Source organism: Magnolia sinica, chromosome 3 (assembly GCF_029962835.1).
Source record: "Magnolia sinica isolate HGM2019 chromosome 3, MsV1, whole genome shotgun sequence".
NCBI lineage: Eukaryota > Viridiplantae > Streptophyta > Magnoliopsida > Magnoliales > Magnoliaceae > Magnolia > Magnolia sinica.
Genome location: NC_080575.1, coordinates 54,524,120 through 54,544,949, shown reverse-complemented (window position 1 = coordinate 54,544,949; position 20,830 = coordinate 54,524,120). Strand labels below are relative to the sequence as shown.

Genomic DNA, 20,830 nt, shown 5'->3' with positions numbered 1-20,830 from the left:
GTGATTGATCAACTCATCTAAGCTAATACAATTAATGCTAATAGGAATAGTACATAAAATGAAAGTAGGAAAAAAAATTGATGCGTTTATTACAAATAGCAATCAAATCATACAATGCATTCTACATTCACATTTCTAAATAAACAATACTTCACTTTGCTCAAGCCTCTCCTAAAACTTTCCAATCTAACATGTTTAACTTCTTCAACAAGAAGTTTAATATTCGCTTTTGATTTCATTACCAGCTCTTCTTAATGTTTCTGCAGGTTCTTAAGTTGTTCTTTTGCAACATCCAATTCCTACAGCAATAACTCCTTCTCATGAATGGTAGACACTTTTGCCAACTACAAACAAATCTTTTCATCCTAAAATAGATCATCATATTCATGGGATCATAACGAATAAAAAGGATTTAAGAGATCATTTCATGAAGGAATAGAAGGTAAAAAGGAACCTATCATAAGAATTACAAAAAAGGAACCTGTTCGAACTTGAGCTTCGACTCCATCTCCAAATACTTCCTATGAAGTTCTTCCATATCCCACTGCATTTGAGTAACTCTTTCTCTTTTGACTCCATCTCCAAATACATTATATATGCAAAAAGAGTTACAAGTAGCTTCTTAAAAGATCATTCGTTATCACAATTCAACCAAGATACCTACTTGCTTTTGCAGTCAGTACATTCCCTGTTCTTTGGCAATTTAAGAAGTCCTTCTAATATCTGCAAATGATGCACCAAATGAAGGAAAAAAAATCAATCCCAAATTATAACAGAGAGAAACTAGTACATATCTATAGAAGTGAATAAGAAGAGGAACCCAAGAGGAAGAGGTTAAGATGCTTATAAAACTCCATGAACAGGATATGATGATATAGTTCCTCCGTCCCATTCAAAAATAAGAATGCAAACAAATGAAGCATGAAAATTCAGGCCAAGATGTGAATATATATATATATATATATATATATATATATATATATATATATATAACTGAGAAGCCCTTCTCCTCCATAGAACCACTTTAACCTGTTATCAGTATGACCAGTAGACGTGTTTACTATTCATTTTTATTTCAACATCATCATATATTCCGATCTATGCTATTTTTCAAGAAAGCAAATAGTTAAATAATTTGCACCAAGTTTTGCAACCCATGGGCCTCAGTTAATGGGCATGTTGTTGGTGCACACTCGAGTCCACACCAAATACAGAGGTCTCGATACTTCATAAGAACCTTGAGAGACCCAAAACTCTTTTCATGTCATTACACCTTTCTTGTAATCAGATAAGAAACCAATTAGAAGAGCAAATCTTACCCCGTACTTCATGAAACAGGCCCTGCGCCACTGAACAATAGTCTCACCACTCTCCAAGTGGACAGCATCCCCAGGACTAATAGCACATGATCCTGCATGCCGTGAAACAACTCTATGAACATTTTTTTCTACAGGGTACAAAGACAAATATGTACTTATATGTGTTTAAACTATAAGAAACATATTTATCCTAAGGCTGGCATTTGTGAAATTAGCAATCTACCTCACAAAATTTAGCCACAGACATCGGTAAACTATGACATGAGCAAACAACTCCAATAAACCCTTTATCACTAAGATGCAGATTACCACCTGTTAGAGATAAAACCTGTCAGAGAATGTTTCACAATAAGTACGTCATGCATGTGGATGCACATGCTAACACAACACATGTAGGAATCCAAACCATGCATTAGGCAAGCCTTAGAGGTGATCATTCCTAAATATCAAGCTCTCCTACTAATTCTAAGGAGCCCCAGATGGGAAAAAAAAATACTGGAGGGGACAAGAAATTTCCAAAGGCCTAAATTCATTGCATAAGTGTAGCCCACCTGAAGAATGGACTTTGGACCAGCCTTTTTTTCCTTTTGTCTAGTTCATCTGCACTATGGGCCCATTTATTTCATGCTCAGATAGGTTGGTGTGGGCTTAGCAAACCTCCATGTCAAAATAAGGAAAATTGAAACATATTGACTGACAAGAGATGACTTTAAATAATAACAAGCATGAGTCCAAAGCACCCACTCACTTGTACCAAGGCAGAAGACATGTGGACATCCTCTTGTAAAAGCAGGTGGATGAGTTGACATAGAAGATATAGCTTCCAATGGCATTCTCTGCGATGCCTGAATATTGGTGATTTGATGTTGACCGGCATTCAAGTAACTTGTACCAGCAACTAACCCCCACCTTTAATCATTCTCTATCACTCATTGATCTTTAATCATGGCTGATCTTTAATCAATATAGACGGTTGGATTCGTCAAATCTTTAATCATTCTCTGTCACTCATTGATAGCAGTCCAGAAATTGAAGTCCAGATATAGCCCTTATAGAGCTCCATAGCCGATCTTCTTTAGTAGAAATTCTTTGACGACAAGCAACATGTTCAATGCTAGAAAAATGTAGGGACTCCAACTTTCTAATCATATCACAATCAAAAGCATGGATAGATCTCAATGTTGAACTATAGTCAAATGATAAGATTCCTACCAACTACTACGGATGCAAATTCATAATTTATAAACAAGCTCCAACCATGACAAATGTACAAGGACCAGTTGTTCACGAATGGATGCATGAGAGGGTACAATGATGTGTCATTGTTGGGATCACCCGGTGAATTGTTCTGATCTGGCACACATTTACCTTGTACCCAAGTGTCACTTGAGTGAGATATTGGTAGCCCCACTTATTTTCATGCGTTTCACCCTTTTACTCCACTGTTTTTATCTTTTGCATTCCTTTCTTTACAAAAGCATGTCTAAAGAAGCTAGGGTGCCAATAACGTTTGAGAAAATCTTTGATACTCTGGCAGGCTATGATGGATGATACCCTTACCTGTAGAAATTGCATGTGGCATTAAATTAATTCAAATTAAACTTTCCAATTTACGGGTTCCAACTTAGATGCATTATAAAATTAAAACTTACTCATCCACATCTATTGGATAGTTAAAAATGGAAATATCCAATGGGCCTATTTCACTAAACAAGTGTCCAAAATTCAGAAATTAGTTTTGCACAACCAATTTAATTTTTGGATTGTAACTTAATGACAATAGGTTTGTGATTTAGACAATTTAATTTGAGTTCATACGTGTAAATGTAAAATTTTTAAGTGGTTGTATGTCAAGTGCCACACCCTTCTAGAGTATCAATTAACCCCAACATTATTTACCCTTATTTTGGTGGAATCTTGTGTGGTAGGCAAAGTACTGAATGTTTACCTCTACTACTTTGTCAAACTTAAGAAAACTTCTTTTTATTCCGAAGTACTATCTCTACATTAATTTGGAGGGCCAAAAGACACAAAAATTTAAGTCGATAATTGTTAAGGAGTTAAATACCTTGTGTAGTTTCAAAAAGAGCAAGATTTAAACAACTGGGATAATAGCTAAAGGCTTGAATCACACTGTTTTACAATTATATCACCCTAAATGGGTACATCCACATTATTTATAATCGTTGATAATTAATTTAATAAAGAGGAACTCAAAAGTCGGACTTGAAATGAATCAGATGCAATTCTAAAAGCATCATTGCCATCTTGGAATTTAAAATCACTAGAAGAGAATTCTAAAAGTCAAAATCATAAAATAAATAACAAATAGAGATGTGTTATATACCTTGTAAAGGAGGACCTTCTTTACACTAGCCCTGCTTTGCAAATAAAAACTGATGCTACTAGCACAGCATTTGGCACCAAGCTAGAAAAATTACAAACAATCGTTATCACCAGAGTGCAGAAAAGGCCAAGAACATGTGGAAGACTTCATAGTTTAACTACAAAGATGCAACTAATACACGAATGAGAGAAAAGGCAAACCAGGCCGAGTTGGTGTAGTGATACAATAATAAGTACACCCTTGTCATGACTTTAGTTTTTAAGTTCGGTTTTAGTTTTTATCACTTGAAAATCATACGAATACCACAATGGGGAAAAAAAAGGACAACGCGGAAAAAGCACCCATCCTAACAACAAAAAAATTAATTCCATCCATTTGGGATAAAATGATTCAAAAAATCATAATATTAGGGTGTCTGCACTCACGAAAAGCTATAGGCAACACATCCCTACTCATTCTCCCACAGAAAAAACATAATTGCAGATAACTATTAAGTTAAATTTCAGCATATAGGGAAGAAACAAAGCTCAGCTTTCAATTGAAATATATAGATCAATGCTATGAATTTAATCTGTGGAATTGTTTTTTTTTTTTTTTTTTTTTTTTTTGTTCAGGCAATTTCAGTAACTAGTATCAAAGTGAGCACAAAAGAAAAGTACAAAAGATAATGGTCCAGCACCAAAATTTAAAACTTCTTTAGATATTATATGTTATTAATTAGCCTGCGTTTTTCAATAAGGATTTACAGGATGACTTTGGGTTGGTGGAACATACATCCAAGGGGTGTAGCCTATCACATATGTAGCCGCTTAAACCTCCACCACACGACCCTTGTCACTTGAGTTGGATCCTTCTCATAGCTCCATGAGCCCCTTTCTAGTCCATAAAATGAAGACAACCGGCCCCAGAGTCCACATTACTTGCATTTAGAAAATAAGAAAAAAGAAAATTCAGGATTCACAATAGTTCCAATCATAGATGAGCACATCTACTTCAATGCCGTTGTTTGAAACTTGTAAACTTTTTAGATGTCACATAGGAGGTTTAACCCCATTTCACCAAAGATGCCTTTAATGGAAGAAAAATGTTAGGGAAAAAGTATGGATATCTGCTCTAGGTCTGATGCTTCAAATCTCAGTAACCCCATTTCATCGATAGTTGAAAGAAACTTTTAGACATTCTCTAGCGCTGCCCAGAAGAAACAAATGAACCACCTCGACTCTATCATTTTAAAAAAATTATAAATGAAAATTCATATATGCAAAAATAAATTCCAATCTGAAATGAGGATGACTTCATGAAGAGCAAATGCAAAGAACTCAACCTCGGGTACAGAGCCAGGGCTGAGCTGGTTCAAAATGCTACATAAAATAGTCCCATCGATCAAGCATGCTCTGTTCTACTTCTGAAGCTTCAAAAGACCTAATTAAGTGAGGAAACAGACACTTCAATTGTATGCTCCATGTTGTGTCAATCACAAAGGTAAAATCTGAAGATATGGTTGAGGAAAGGCAATAGTGGATTGACAAGTATTGGTGGAAGCATTTCTTCAAATGACTAGAGGGCATATTTCTATATAAAATAAAAACTAAACACTTTAAATATAATAGGAGGTAGTATATGGTCATCATGCATATAATCAAAATCATAACCCAAGTCTAGAACATCCCAACATTTTAGAAGTAAAAACATAAATGAATAGATACTAGTGTTGGATTGCACCTTAGTCCACCTCCTTGATCTTGGTCCCAGCCCCGATGCCTCCTACTAATAGACCATCATCATGTGAAATGAAGCATCTCCTGATGAACAAAATGCAAGAAAAAAATGACCAGATTCCAAGTCTAATTGCAGAGAGAGAGAGAGAGAGAGAGAGAGAGAGAGAGAGAGAGAGAGAGAGAGATGGAGAGAAGAATCAGAGGAGCTTTTGCTTGAAGTTAGGGTTTTGGAAGGAAAAGGCAGTGAGTTTGGGCGATCCATTTGTAGAGAGAGTGAGAGAGAGCCGTCGGTTAGGGTTTTTTAAGTGTGGAGGAAATGAGAAAAATGATATGGGGTTTTTATATGGGATAATTGGAATTCTGAGTCCAATTGCAGAGAGAGAGAGAGAGAGAAGAATTTAAGAAGGGCTTCGAAAATGGGATAATTGAGAGAAAGAGGGAGGGAGAGAGGGTTTTGGGATGATTGAGAGGGAGAGAGGGAGGAAGAGGGATGGCCGAATATTGATTTGGGCGCGCGACTCTCTTTTGGGTGCGCGCCCAATTATTTTGCGCGTGGATTGGGTACCTACATGGGGCCCACCATGATGTACATGGTTTATCCATTCCGTCCATTCATTTTTATAAATACATTTAGGGAATGATCCAAAAAATGAGGTATATTGAATTCCCAAGTGGACCACACCATAGGAATCACATGTGATTTAATCTCTATTGTTTCCTACTGTGTGGTCCACTTGAGCCTTCGATATACCTCATTTTATGGGATGATACCATAAAATTATATTTCAAAATAGATGGATGGATTAGATAGAACACATAGATTGTGGTGGGCCTCAAAAAGTCCCTTACAGGACCGTCAATTTTTAATAACGTAGCAACTTTTTTGCTACGGATTTAATCCGTAGCAATATAGCTACGGTTTATATCCGTAGCTAAAAACTTGCAAAGTCTATAGCCTCTGGTCATTTTTTTGGTAGTGTCTTGAATTTCTGTTTTAGGTAGGCCTGATTCTCCTTGACTTCCTGTCTCAGGGTGGCCTGGTTTTCTTCTATCTTGGCCATACGAGCTTCTAAGGCAGCCCGATCATGGCGGTCCTCATGTGCAGCAGTAGGAGGGCCCCTATCAGAATCTTAGGCCTCCTCTCCTTCTTCGTGCTCTTCTTCCTCACTTCCCTTTTCATCACTGCCTTCTTCCTCACTTCCTCTATTTTATTCCCTTCCTCTTCTTCACTACTTTCATCCTCTTCACTTTACTCTTATATCTCATCTCCATACTCATCGAGGCAGGCTTGGCGTTGTCTAGGGCCAATCCCCATATTATTGAGCGTAGTTTCATTGATAAAGTGTAACACCCTGAAAATCGGGGGTCGAGCAGAAGCTCAGCTCCTGAGTTCCAACGCATCACTTATGCAACATAGATAATGATGATTAAATGTTGTCCGTATTAATGCATTAAACATAAATGGGATTACACTAAATCAACATATCATACTCCAGAGACAATTAGATTACTCAAGCGAAAGACTATGATAAATATATAAAGCATATAATTGGTTGTAAGTCCCCAAAGTATGAACATGTCACCAGGTTAAATAATTACATGTATAGTTCCAAAATTTTCAAAATGATACAATGTAATGGCATTCAATCCGTATCCCTGTAACCCCGTCGACACAACTCTAGGTCTACATAGACCCGACAGAGAGTTGCATGTAGGAGAACTCCTCCTCGTCATCATAAAAGTCAGGCTCCACCTTGTAAGCATCGTCATCACCTGTAGCTACAACAAAGTCTGATTGGTGTTTTAAAACACCGTCCCAGAGTGAGAGTGAGTGATCAACTTAGTGGAGCTATAAGGCAAAGGTTAACATGTTATCAATTCAGTTTAGTAATGATAAAGCAATACAACAATCATATCCTAAGTACTCTTGTTAATGCAAGAATGGTATACGATAATGATGCATGCCCTTGCCTGCATTCCCTCAGCGACATCATCTCACGATCGTGCATGCACCACTCCGGACACTTGCGCTTCCTCGCCAAAGCACATGCAATACGGTGCATGCACTACGCCAAAACAGTGAAAAAAGGACGGTCCAAAACCGTCTCAAATGACCAAAAAGGACGGTCATGGACCGTCGCATGGGCCGTCATATTTTGACGTGTTGTATTACTAAAAGGACAGTTGAAAACCGTCATTTTTATTGACAAAAAAAGGACGGTCATGGACCATCTCTTATGAGCCTTCAAAGGACGGCCATCGACTGTCCTTTAAAAGGACGGTCATGGACCGTCCTTAAAAAGGACTGTCATGGACTGTCTCTTATGAGCCTTCAAAGGACGGCCATGGACCGTCTTTAAAAAGGACTACTATGAACCGTCTCTTATGAGCCTTCAAAGGATGGTCATGGACCGTCCTTAAAAAGGACTGCTATGAACCGTCTCTTATGAGCCTTCAAAGGACGATCATGGACCGTCCTTTAAAGGGACTGCTATCACCTTCATAGGACATTTTCAAATTTGAGAGGGTCAATATACACCTGTTACAATATATTTCATCGTATTCTTCCTAATATACACCTGTTATATAATATATTTCATCATATTCACATTCATATCCATCTAAACACAAACTACGTAAATCCAACATAAACTACATTCATCCAAACATAAACTACATCCATCTAAACACAAACAATCTTATCCACATTACATTCATCCACGCATAAATACATATAAGTTTAACATCATAAATTAAAAAAAAAAGGAAAAAAACAACAACAATTTTCTTTTTTTGTCTTTCATCTAATAAAAAAATATTAAACCAACAAAACATTATAATTCAGAATCATAAAGAATTGCAGAAACTTCTTCCAAAAAAGTGGGCACTTTTTAAAAATAAAACTGATCATTAAGATAAAACTAATGCAAGCAAATAATGCAAAAAAGTGTTTCAATTCAAGTTAATAGAAACAACAACAAAAATTAAAGCTTTGTAAAAAGGGGCATGTGTTAAAAGGGATACATTCTTGTTTGTTGTCATGTGATTGGGCTACAATTCAAGTTAATAAAAACAACAACAAAAATTAAAGCTTTGTAAAAAGAGGCATGTGTTAAAAGGAATACATTCTTGTTTGTTGCCATGTGATTGGGCTACATTATTACAGCAATCGGGTTCGGGTTCGGGATCGGGTTTAGGTTTGGGTTTTCAAGTTTAGGTTTAGGTTTAGGTTAGGGAGTTGAGATTAGGATTAGGTGTAGGTCTAGGTTTAGGGATTTGAGAATACATTTAGGTTTTAGGTTTAGGTTTAGGTTTTAGGTTTAGGTTATGGTTAGGTTATAGGCTATAAGTTTAGGTTATATGTTTTGGTTTAGGTTTAGGTTAAGGTTTAGGTTTTAGTTATAGGTTATAGTATATAGGTTATAGCTTTAGGGAATTGAGAATAGGTTAAGGTTAAGGTTTAGGTTTAGGAAATCGGGTCTGGGTTCGGGATCAAGTTTAGGTTTGGGTTTTCAAGTTTATGTTTAAGTTTAGGTTAGGGAGTTGACATTAGGATTAGGTGTCGGTTTAGGTTTAAGGATTTGAGAATACATTTCAGTTTTAGGTTTAGGTTTAGGTTTTAGGCTTAGGTTAGGTTATAAGTTTAGGTTATAAGTGTAGGTTATAGGTTTAAGTTTAGGTTAGGTTATAGGTTAAGGTTTAGGGAATTGAGAATAGGTTAAGGTTTAGGTTTAGGAAATCGGGTTCGAGTTCGGGATTGGGTTTAGGTTTGGGTTTTCAAGTTTAGGTTTAGGTTTAGGTTAGGGAGTTAAGATTAGGATTAGGTGTAGGTTTAGGTTTAGGGATTTGAGAATACATTTAGGTTTTAGGTTTAGGTTTAGGTTATAGGTTATAGGTTTAGGTTAAGGTTTAGGATTAGGTTTAGGTTTAGGTTATAAGCTATAGGTTTAGGGAATTGAGAATAGGTTAATGTTTAGGTTTAGGAAATCGGGTTCGGGTTTGGGATTGTTTAGGTTTGGGTTTTCAAATTTAGGTTTAGGTTTAGGTTAGAGAGTTGAGATTAGGATTAGGTGTAGGTTTAGGTTTAGGGATTTGAGAATACATTTAGGTTTTAAGTTTAGGTTTATGTTATAGGTTATAGGTTATAGGTTTAGGATTAGGTTAAGGTTTAGTTTTAGGTTATAAGCTATAGGTTTAGGGAATTGAGAATAGGTTAAGGTTTAGGTTTAGGAAATCGGGTTCGGGTTTAGGTTTGGGTTTTCAAGTTTAGGTTTAGGTTAGGGAGTTGAGATTAAGATTAGGTGTAGGTTTAGGTTTAGGGATTTGAGAATACATTTAGGTTTTAGGTTTAGGTTTAGGTTTAGGTTTAGGTTTAGGTTAAAAGCTATAGGTTTAGGGAATTGAGAATAGGTTAAGGTTTAGGTTTAGGAAATCAGGTTCGGGTTCAGGTTTAGGTTTGGGTTTTCAAGTTTAGGTTTAGGTTTTGGTTAGGGAGTTGAGATTAGGATTAGGTGTAGGTTTAGGTTTAGGGATTTGAGAATACATTTAGGTTTTAGGTTTAGGTTTAGGTTATAGGTTATAGGTTTAGGTTTAGGTTTAGGTTTAGGTTTTAGGTTTAGGTTATAAGCTATAGGTTTAGGGAATTAATAATAGGTTAAGGTTATAGGTAATAGGTTTAGGTTTAGGTTTAGGTTAAGGTTTTAGGTTTAGGTTATAAGCTATAGGTTTAGGGAATTAAGAATAGGTTAATGTTTAGGTCTAGGAAATCGGGTTCGGGTTCGGGATCGGGTTTAGGTTTAGGTTAGGGAGTTAAGATTAGGATTAGGTGTAGGTTTATGTTTAGGGATTAGAGAATACATTAGGTTATAGGTTTAGGTTTAGGTTATAGGTTATAGGTCTATGTTTAGGCTTATGTTTAGGTTAAGGTTATAAGCTATAGGTTTAGGGAATTGAGAATAGGTTTAGGTTTAGGAAATCGGGTTCGGGTTCGAGATCGGGTTTAGGTTTGGGTTTTCAAGTTTAGGTTTAGGTTAAGGAGTTGAGATTAGGATTAGGTGTAGGTTTAGGTTTAGGATTTGAGAATACATTTAGGTTATAGGTTTAGGTTTAGGTTATAGGTTATAGGTTTAGGTTTAGGTATAGGTTTCGGTTATAGGTTTAGGTTTAGGTTTAGGTTAAGCTTTAGGTTTAGGTTTAGGTTATAAGCTATAGGTTTAGGGAATTGAGAATAGGTTAAGGTTTAGGTTTAGGAAATCGGGTTCGGGTTTGCGATCGGGTTTAGGTTTGGGTTTTTAAGTTTAAGTTTAGGTTTAGGTTAGGGAGTTGAGATTTGGATTAGGTGTAGGTTTAGGTTTAGGGATTTGAGGTTACATTTAGGTTTTAGGTTTAGGTTTCGGTTGTAAGTTATAGGTTTAGGTTTAGGTTTAGGTTTAGGTTATAAGCTATAGGTTTAGGGAATTGAGAATAGGTTATGGTTTAGGTTTAGGAAATCGGGTTCTGGTTCGAGATCGGGTTTAGGTTTGGGTTTTCAAGTTTAGGTTTAGGTTAGGGAGTTGAGATTAGGATTAGGTGTAGGTTTAGGTTTAGGAATTTTAGAATACATTTAGGTTATAGGTTTTAGGTTTAGGTTATAGGTTATAGGTTTAGGTTTAGGTTTAGGTTTAGGTTATAAGCTACAGGTTTAGGGAATTGAGAATGGGTTAAGGTTTAGGTTTAGGAAATCGGGTTCGGGTTCGGCATCGGGTTTAGGTTTAGGTTTTCAAGTTTAGGTTTAGGTTTAGGTTAGGGAGTTGAGATTAGGATTAGGTGTAGGTTTAGGTTTAGGGATTTGAGAATACATTCAGGTTTTAGGTTTAGGTTTAGGTTATAGGTTATAGGTTTAGGTTTAGGTTTAGGTTTAGGTTATAAGTTATAAGTTTAGGGAATTGAGAATAGGTTAATGTTTAGGTTTAAGAAATCGGGTTCGGGTTCGGGATCGGGTTTAGGTTTGGGTTTTCAAGTTTAAGTTTAGGTTTAGGTTAGGGAGTTGAGGTTAGGAGTAGGTGTAGGTTTAGTTTTAGGGATTTAAGAATACATTTAGGTTTTAGGTTTAGGTTTAGGTTTTAGGTTTTAGGTTAAGGTTTAGGTTTTAGGTTTAGGTTAAGGTTAGGTTATACGTTATAAGTTTTCGTTATAGGTTATAGGTTAAGGTTTTAGGTCATAAGTCTTGGTTTAGGTTAAGGTTATAGGTTTAGGTTTAGGCTAAGGTTTAGGTTTAGGTTATAAGCTATAGGTTTAGGGAGTTGAGAATAGGTTAAGTTTATAAGTTTAGGTTTAGGAAATCGGGTTCGGGTTTGGGATCGGGTTTAGGTTTGGGTTTTCTAGTTTAGGTTTAGTTTGAGGTTAGAGAGTTGTGATTAGGATTAGTTGTAGGTTTAGGTTTAGGGATTTGAGAATACATTTAGGTTTTAGGTTTAGGTTTAGGTTTAGGTTATAGGTTATAAGTCAAGGTTTAGGTTTTAGGTTTAGTTTATAAGTGTAGGTTATAGGTTTAGGTTTAGGTTAGGTTATAGGTTAAGGTTTAGGGAATTGAGTTTAGGTTATAGGTTATAGGTTTAAGTTTAGGTTTAGGTTTAGATTATAAGTGTAGGTTATATGTTTAGGTTTAGGTTAGGTTATAGGTTAAGGTTTAAGTTTAGGTTTAGGAAATCGGGTTTGGGTTCAGTATCGGGTTTAGGTTTGGGTTTTCAAGTTTAGGTTTAGGTTTAGGTTAGGGAGTTGAGATTAGGATTAGGTGTAGGTTTAGGTTTAGGAATTTGAGAATACATTTAGGTTTTAGGTTTAGGTTTTAGGTTTAGGTGATAAGTTTAGGTTATAGGTTATAGATTAGGTCATAGGTTTAGGTTTAGGTTAAGGTTATAGGTTTAGGTTTAGGTTTAGGTTTAGGTTATTATTATAGGTTTTGGGATTTGAGAATAAGTTTAGGTTAAGGTTATAAGTTTAGGTTAAGGTTGTAAGTATAGGTTATAGGTTTAGGTTATAAGTATAGCTTTTGGGATTTGAGAATAGGTTTAGGTTAAGGTTATAAGTTTAGGTTAAGGTTATAAGTATAGGTTTAGGTTATAGGTTAAGGTTTTGGTTTAGGTTATAAGTATAGGTTTTGGGATTTGAGAATAGGTTTAGGTTAAGGTTATAAGTTTAGGTTGAGGTTATAAGTATAGGTTTAGGTTATAGGTTAAGGTTTAGGTTTAGGTTATAAGTATAGGTTTTGGGATTTGAGAATAGGTTTAGGTTAAGGTTATAAGTATAGGTTTAGGTTATAGGTTAAGGTTTAGGTTTAGGTTGTAAGTATAGGTTTTGGGATTTGAGAATAGGTTTAGGTTAAGGTTATAAGTTTAGGTTAAGGTTGTAAGTATAGGTTATAGGTTTAGGTTTAGATTGTAAGTATAGCTTTTGGGATTTGGGAATAGGTTTAGGTTAAGGTTATAAGTTTAGGTTAAGGTTATAAGTATAGGTTTAAGTTATAGGTTAAGGTTTAGGTTTAGGTTATTAGTATAGGTTTTGGGATTTGAGAATAGGTTTAGGTTAAGGTTATAAGTTTAGGTTAAGGTTATAAGTATAGGTTTAGGTTATAGGTTATGGTTTTGGTTTAGGTTATAAGTATAGGTTTTGGTATTTGAGAATAGGTTTAGGTTAAGGTTATAAGTTTAGGTTAAGGTTATAAGTATAGGTTTAGGTTATAGGTTAAGGTTTAGGTTTAGGTTATAAGTATAGGTTTTGGTATTTGAGAATAGGTTTAGGTTAAGGTTATAAGTATAGGTTTAGGTTATAGGTTAAGGTTTAGGTTTAGGTTATAAGTATAGCTTTTGGGATTTGAGAATAGGTTTAGGTTAAGGTTATAAGTTTAGGTTAAGGTTATAAGTATAGGTTTAGGTTTAGGTTATAAGTATAGGTTTTGGGATTTGAGAATAGGTTTAGGTTAAATTTATAAGTATAGGTTTAGGTTATAGGTTAAGGTTAAGGTTTAGGTTATAAGTATAGCTTTTGGGATTTGAGAATAGGTTTAGGTTATAGGTTTAGGTTTTGGCTATAAGTATATGTTTTGGGATTTGAGAATAGGTTTAGGTTATAGGTTTAGGGTTTGGTTTAGGTTAAGGGTGTGGTACCTGTAAATACAGATATAAACACGGCCTGCTCCAATTGGCCAGGCCCCTCCAATGCCGTCCATAGGAAATGGGCAACTTCATCATGGTCATAACAATGGTTCCCATCTTCCAGGGACCCTTGCTCATTCGGATAGCTTCAATGCGCATCCGTGTCTGCTCCATTAATTTTGAGCAAATTCATAAACACGGCCTGTCCAAATGGTCAGGTCCTTCCAATGCTGTCCATAGGAAATGGACAGCTTCATCATGGTCATAACAGTAGTTCCCACCTTCCAGGGACCCCCGCTCATCCGGATAGCTCTGACGCACATCCGGGTCTGCTCCATTAATTTCGAGTAAATACATAAACACGGCCTGTCCAAATGGCCAGGCCCCTCCAATGCTGTCCATAGGAAATGGATAACTTCATCATAGTCATAACAGTGGTTCCCACCTCAAGGGACCCCCGATCAACATCCGGATAGCTCCGACGCACATCCGGGTCTGCTCCATCAATTTTAAGCTAATACATTTAAAAATAAAATAAATATATCTAAAAGCATCTGGATACCTGGGGAAGGCCTCCCATATTTTTATTGTTGGTTACTAATCCCTTTGTCTACAAGACACAATCGACCAACAATTTCTGTTCGCTACCTATACTCTGAAACTAACACAAATATAACTGGGAAACAATATAAGGAATAAGAAAAAATGAATTTACCTGTAAACATCATTAAATGTTTCCCTATAAGGAGGTAATATTATATCTTTGATAGCCACAACCTATATGACAGAGAAAAATGCAACTGATATAGTCTGTTACAATTCAAAGGAGAAAAAAGATTTGTGGCTGCACCGATATTCTAGTACATTACGAACGGTTGCCTACGTACCCAAAAAGAGATTTGAGAATACGTTAAGGTTTAGGTTTAGGAAATCGGGTTCGGGTTCGAGATTGGGTTTATGTTTGGGTTTTAGGTTTAGGTTTAGGTTATAGGTTATAAGTGTAGGTTTAGGTTTAGGTTATAGATTTAGGTTATAAGTTTAGGTTTTGGTTAAGGTTTAGGTTTAGGTTATAGGTTTTGGGATTTGAGAATAGGTTTAGGTTATAAGTATAGGTTTATGTTTAGGTTTTATGTTTATGTTAACGTTATAGGTTTAGGTTTAGGTTTCGGTTAGGTTATAGGTTAAGGTTTAGGGAATTGAGTTTAGGTTATAGGTTATAGGTTAACGTTTAGGTTATAGGTTAAGGTTTAGGTTTAGATTAAGGTTTAGGTTTAGGTTATAGGTTTTGGGATTTGAGAATAGGTTTAGGTTAAGGTTATAAGTTTGGGTTTAGGAAATCGGGTTCGGGTTCGAGATCGGATTTAGGTTTGGGTTTTCAAGTTTAGGTTTAGGTTTAGGTTAGGGAGTTGAGATTAGGATTAGGTGTAGGTTTAGGTTTAGGGATTTGAGAATACATTTAGGTTTTAGGTTTAGGTTAGGTTTTAGGTTATAGGTTAAGGTTTTAGGTTTAGGTTAAGGTTAAGGTTAGGTTATAGGTTATAAGTTCAGGTTATAGGTTATAGGTTAAGGTTTAGGTCCTAGGTTTTTGTTTAGATTAAGGTTATAGGTTTAGGTTTAGGTTATAGGTTTAGGTTATAGGTCATAGGTTTAGGTTTAGGTTTAACCTATAGGTTTCCGTCTAGGTTTAGGGAATCAGGTTCGGTTTCGGGTTTAGGTATTCTCTAGTATTATCTACTATTGAACCTAGTATTATCTACTACATACTAGTAACATACAATCAATATTGGGGCACCATACCATAAGCTACAAGAATTTTATGTCTTCCTAAACAAGGTATCCTCCATTGATAACATATATATATATATATATATATATATATATATATATATATATATATATATATATATATATATATATTATAAGTTCTTTATTTTCATTTACATTCACAAATTCATTCATCATCCATCCAAGAAATTGAAACATTCATCATCCTCAAACGAGTAATTAATTCAAATAGGTGGATGTCATCATTTTTTCATGGGGGTCACCAAATAGATGTTGAAGAAAGAAAAACAGCAAGAGTTCATGCCATGATACCAGTCACACATCTCTGTTAAGGAAGTGCGTCATGAATGAGACATGCATTACCCTCAGTTTAGACCCATACTTCAGTCTTGAGCGTGTCCCAACTATGGAATGTTCAACATTGCATTCCCTTAGTCTAAAATCTGTAGTAATAATAAGTAAGCATAGGTAAATATTTGTATCAAAGAGTTAAAGGCTCATAAGTAAGAATAGTAAATACACATCATACCTAGCATTTTTCTATCTTCGTTGGTGGTAGAAACCTAGGAGATGTGAAGATTGGCATCAGCAGATCATAAAATTAAAACTTGGGAGGCTTCACCAAACATTAGACAGCTTCAGTTTAAAAAAAAAAATTGTCAAACTAAAAAATAAACTATACACAGACAAGTAGTTCACCGGAGATTTACCTAATATGTGAGAGCCAAGTTAGCATCAAAAAAGGGCTTTATGGTCCCAATATCTTCCCAGTAGACATTAAATAGATATGCCTGCCAAGGTATGAATGTGACAACCTTGTTAGAGACTTCTACTTCTATGGTTTAAATGCAGCTTTTGTCCATTTACAGAAATCTCAACTTGACTCATTCAAATGCAGCAGGTGCATGAAGAAATAAAAATAAAATAAAGTAGGAGATTATGCGCCAAAAGAATTGAGAGTTTTAACTTAACGTATCTATAGAGACCCCATTTTTGGTTGATTCGACCAATGCTGCATCAACAATATCTTTTAGAAGTATGACTTTAGAACCTCGGCGAACAGCATTGCAGGTTATGACAGCCTTTGGTTTGCAATCCAAAATTCTTTGGGCAAGAGATGAGGTAGAGGTAGAGCACCAATCAGGTTAAGTGGCATCTAAAGCCGCTTATCAAATAAATGCATTTTTTTTTCACATGACACATGGATTCTATTTGAAAGGTGATTGCAATACAACACTTTCTTAATTATGGTACACTGGTATCATGCAAAGGGGCATGTCTGGTTGAATGCTTTTAGGGTGTGTTTGGTTGCACCTAATATCATTTTTTTTGTGGATCACAAAAGTTTTGGATCTAATTTTATCAAAACAGGTTGGATACTAGTGGATGGTAAGTCAAAAATGATAGTGTTGGAAATATATAAATACCCATGAAAATGCATTAATCTTGATCTCTAATAGATAATGAGTTGATCTCATTTTGGTTAACAGAAACTATGCATTAATCTTGATCTCTAATGGATAATGAGTTCATGTTAAAAGTGATTATGTGATACAGATAACAATCTCTAATACATAATTATTGTTAGCTAAAATGAGATGAACATATTTTTGGATCTACCAAACAGGTACTACATGTGTCAAATAAAATTGCATATTCAACTAAACAGAAAATATGAAGTAGAATCGCTTAGTCTATTTGTTCCTAATATAAAGAAGCATGAGAATTAACATCTTTTAAGACTGTTGCCATTGTTAAGCCAGCATTTATTACATGATTAGAAAGCCATAGCATAAATCTAAGCAAAAATTGTAACATTGTAGCTTGTGAATAGCTTTTTTCCATCTAAGTTAAAAGTGAATAAAGAAAAAAACCAAAAACCAAAAACAAAAATAAAACAGCACTGAACAGAATTCATATAAAATCTATATAGTCATCCAAATCTATATAGTCATCCATAGAAAACAGAATTCATATAAAAAACAAAACAGCACTAAACTTTGGCATGCTTTAAGAACTGTTTGGATATACTCCAAAATCACAACTGCATCTACTTTTTGGTGGTCCACCAAGCACCTGAGATCACAAACAGGAACTGCATTTCATAGGCTCCCATTATCTGTCCCAAACTGATTGTCAAACTGTTTTAAGCCACCTGGAAACAAAAGCATGCTAACCCCAAAAAGGGTCTCGACAATGGAAATCCCTAAAAAGGGATTCGACAATGCAAATCCATAAAAAGGGATTCGACAATGAAAATCCCTAAAAAGGGATTCGACAATGCAAATCCCTAATTCGGGATTTGACAATGCAAATCCCTAATTAGGTATTCTAAATTGCAGAAAGCAATAGCAAGAAGGGAAAAGGTTTACATCATACCTGAGAATCGGAGATTCACGAGCAGCGGAAGGTCCTTGATCGCCATCAGCAGTGGCTTTTTAGGGTCCGATTCGTCGTACACCTTCAGTTCCTCCTCTGTGATCTCCCTGAGTTGGACCGGAGGCGGCAGAGGCTCCATCTTTTCCTCGTAATCCCTCGACCTCTGCAGAGGAGGCAGAGAATTGAAGAAGTTGGAGACGGCATAGTAGAAGGCCATCGCTAGGGCTAGGACCGTGAAGAAGGTAGTCAGGGAGAGGCCTGTGTAAGCTGTGATGGAATCTTTCAGGGTGGGCCACAACTGATTGATGGTTGAGATGAGATCGACGGTTAAGACGAGAGTAGCCATGGCCGGATTTCATAGAGAGAGAGAGAGAGAGAGAGATTTCGGGCACGAGAGAGAGGGTTTGGGTTTTGGGAGGGGTGGGCGCGCGAGAGAGATTTAGGGATTTGGGGTTGTGGGAGATGGGCGCATGCGGGATGGGTTTTGGGGTGGAACGGGGCTGGTGTTCGATGGTCTGTGGGCCCCACCATGATGTATGTGTTTCATCCAATCCATTCATCCATTTTTAAAGATCATTTTAGGCCTTCATCCTAAAAATAAGAGGGATATAAATCTTAGGTGGACCACACCACAAGAAAACAATAGTGATTAGATATCCATCATTTAAATCCTCCTAAAGCCCACTGTACTGTTTATTTGACATTCAATCTGTTGATTGGGTCATAAAGGCCCAGATGAAGGGAAAAAACAAAGATCAGCTTGATCCAATACTTTTATGGCTCCCAAAAAGTTTTTAATGGTCGACATTCATTCAACACTTTTTCCTGTAATGTGGTCCACTTGAGATTGGGATATAACTCATTTTTTTGTAATATCATAAAATGATCTATAAAAATAGCTGGACGGCATGGATGAAACACATACATCATGGTGGGGCCCACAGACCACTGAACACAAAAGTTGAGAGGGGTTACCCTCCATTAAAACATTCATAATTATTTTTTGGACCCACAGATATGTGGTTCACAAATCTAGCCCATCCATTATGTGTGTGCTACTTGGATGAGGGGTCATACCAAGTTTCAGACGCATCCAAATTTCAGGTGGGGCCCCACCAAGTGGTTTTATATGTTTTAGGCATGTCGTCACATGAGTTTAGATGGTATGGCCCACCAGAGTTCTGTATAGGGCTGATTTTTGGGATATCCCATAATTTAAAGGGTACCCATCAAATGCATGGTGTTGATTTTTGACACACGTCATGGTGGGGCCCACACAGCTTGACTTCATGGGGAGTTCCCATGAGCTCAACGGATAGAACCTTTTCCATATATATATAATATTTAAAAAATAAAAAACTTATGATGTATTTGTTATATCCACACTGTCCATCCATTTTGAGATATCATTTTAAGTCAAGTCACGAGCCAAAGAATGAGACAAATACAAATCTATAGTGGACCCCACCATAAAAAAACAATGGGAGGGTGATTCCCACCATTGAAACTATCCTAAGGCCCATCGTAATGTTTATTTGAAATCCAACTGGTTCAAAAGTATAAAAAAAAATGGTCGTGGGGCCATACGTTATGGTTTATTTAATCCAAAACTTCTATTGTTTTCTTGTGGTGTGGTCCACCTAAGCCTCCAAGAAATTTTGATCCAAAACTTTTATGGCCCCCAAGAAATTTTAAATGATAGAGGTTCAATCACACTATTTCCTGTGGTGTAGTCCACTTGAGCTTTGGATATGCTTCCTTTTAGTTCTTTAGACCTCAAATTATCTGTTAACATGAATGAATGGAATGGATAAAATAAATAAATAATAGTGGACCCCACAGAGTTTACTCTTGTAAGGGTAACCAGTAACTCACCTAAATGTAGTAGAGAAGGGTTTCCTTAAAACATTCATAATCATATATTGGTCCTGCCTAAATGTGATTCACATATCCAACCCACTCATTATGTGTGTCCCACTTGGATGAGGGGTCAGACCAAGTTTCAACCGCATCCATGTCTGTATTAACTTATAAACAGGTTGGATCTCAAATAAACATCGCGGCGGGCCCTAAGAAGGTTTCAATAGTGGGTGTCATTATCCCACTCTTTTCTATGGTGTGGGTCCACTTGAACTTTGGATCTGCCCCGTCAGTCAGATGCACCATTCCATGGTAGGCCACGAGCTTAAAAATAAAGTCAATCCATGACTTGGGTGGGCCACACTACATACTATAGTTGAGAGGGTTACCCTCCCATTAAAACATTCATAATCATTTATTGGGCCCACCTGGATGTGGTTCATAGATCCAGCCCATTCATTATGTGTGTCCCACTTAGATGAGGAGTCAGACCAATTTCATACACATCCAAAACTCATGTGGGCCCCACCAAATGCTTTTATATGTTTTAGGGATGTCTTCACATAGTTTTAGATGCTATGGCCCACTTGAGTTTCGTATATGACTAATTTTTGGACTTAAAGGGGACACATCAAATGCATGGTGTTGATGTTCTACACACATCATGGTGGGGCACACACAGATTAACCTCATGGGAAGTTCCCATAAGGTAACCTTATAGTACCATTTCACTATTTAGGTAACTCCTTCATGGGTGTTACTCTAACTATGTAGGGCCCACCTTGATATGTTTTATGTATATCGACACCGTCCATATATTTTTCCATCATATTTTAGGATGTGATTTCAAATCATAAGAAATCAATAATCTCAGGTGGGCCATACTAATCAAAACAATGATGAATAACTATTAAAAACCTTTTGAAGGCCACAAAAGTTTTGGATCAATTTAATCTTTGTAGTTTACCTTCATCTAGATCTTCTTTACATTATCAACAAGTTCAATTACAAATAAACATTACTAAAACTTACGATGGGCTCTTTATAATTTTTAATGGCGAGGTACTATATTATCATTCTTTCTAGTGGTGTGGCCCACTTAAATTTAAATCTATACAATTTTTTACACCTGGCCCAAAAATGGGTTGGAGAAACATAGGGGCGGCAAGGATATACAACACATCATCAAAATCTCACTTTTGTTATATAACTTTTCAATTTTTCTTGTCAAAATACAAAATCTAGTTTTCTTTTTTAAAAAATATATTTTCTTTTTAAATTTGTCAATTT

The 20,830-nt window shown here is 36.1% G+C and overlaps 2 long non-coding RNA genes across 4 annotated transcripts; both read right to left on the bottom strand.

Moving 5' to 3' along the window:
• Nucleotides 1–2,281: 2,281 nt before the first annotated feature.
• Nucleotides 2,282–5,458, bottom strand: LOC131238502 (uncharacterized). 3 transcript variants are annotated; one of them, XR_009167877.1, is made up of 3 exons: nt 4,991–5,349; nt 4,441–4,885; nt 2,282–2,406 (listed from the first exon to the last, which is right to left on the bottom strand). It is a non-coding gene; the product is annotated as an uncharacterized LOC131238502 (long non-coding RNA). The 3 variants fall into 3 exon arrangements; XR_009167875.1 differs by lacking the exon at nt 2,282–2,406 and adding an exon at nt 3,665–3,747; XR_009167876.1 differs by lacking the exon at nt 2,282–2,406 and adding an exon at nt 5,389–5,458 and having other exon boundaries at nt 3,800–4,885; nt 4,991–5,088.
• Nucleotides 5,459–15,639: 10,181 nt separating this feature from the next.
• Nucleotides 15,640–16,593, bottom strand: LOC131238501 (uncharacterized). Its single transcript, XR_009167874.1, has 3 exons — nt 16,012–16,593; nt 15,831–15,917; nt 15,640–15,744 (listed from the first exon to the last, which is right to left on the bottom strand). It is a non-coding gene; the product is annotated as an uncharacterized LOC131238501 (long non-coding RNA).
• Nucleotides 16,594–20,830: the final 4,237 nt, after the last annotated feature.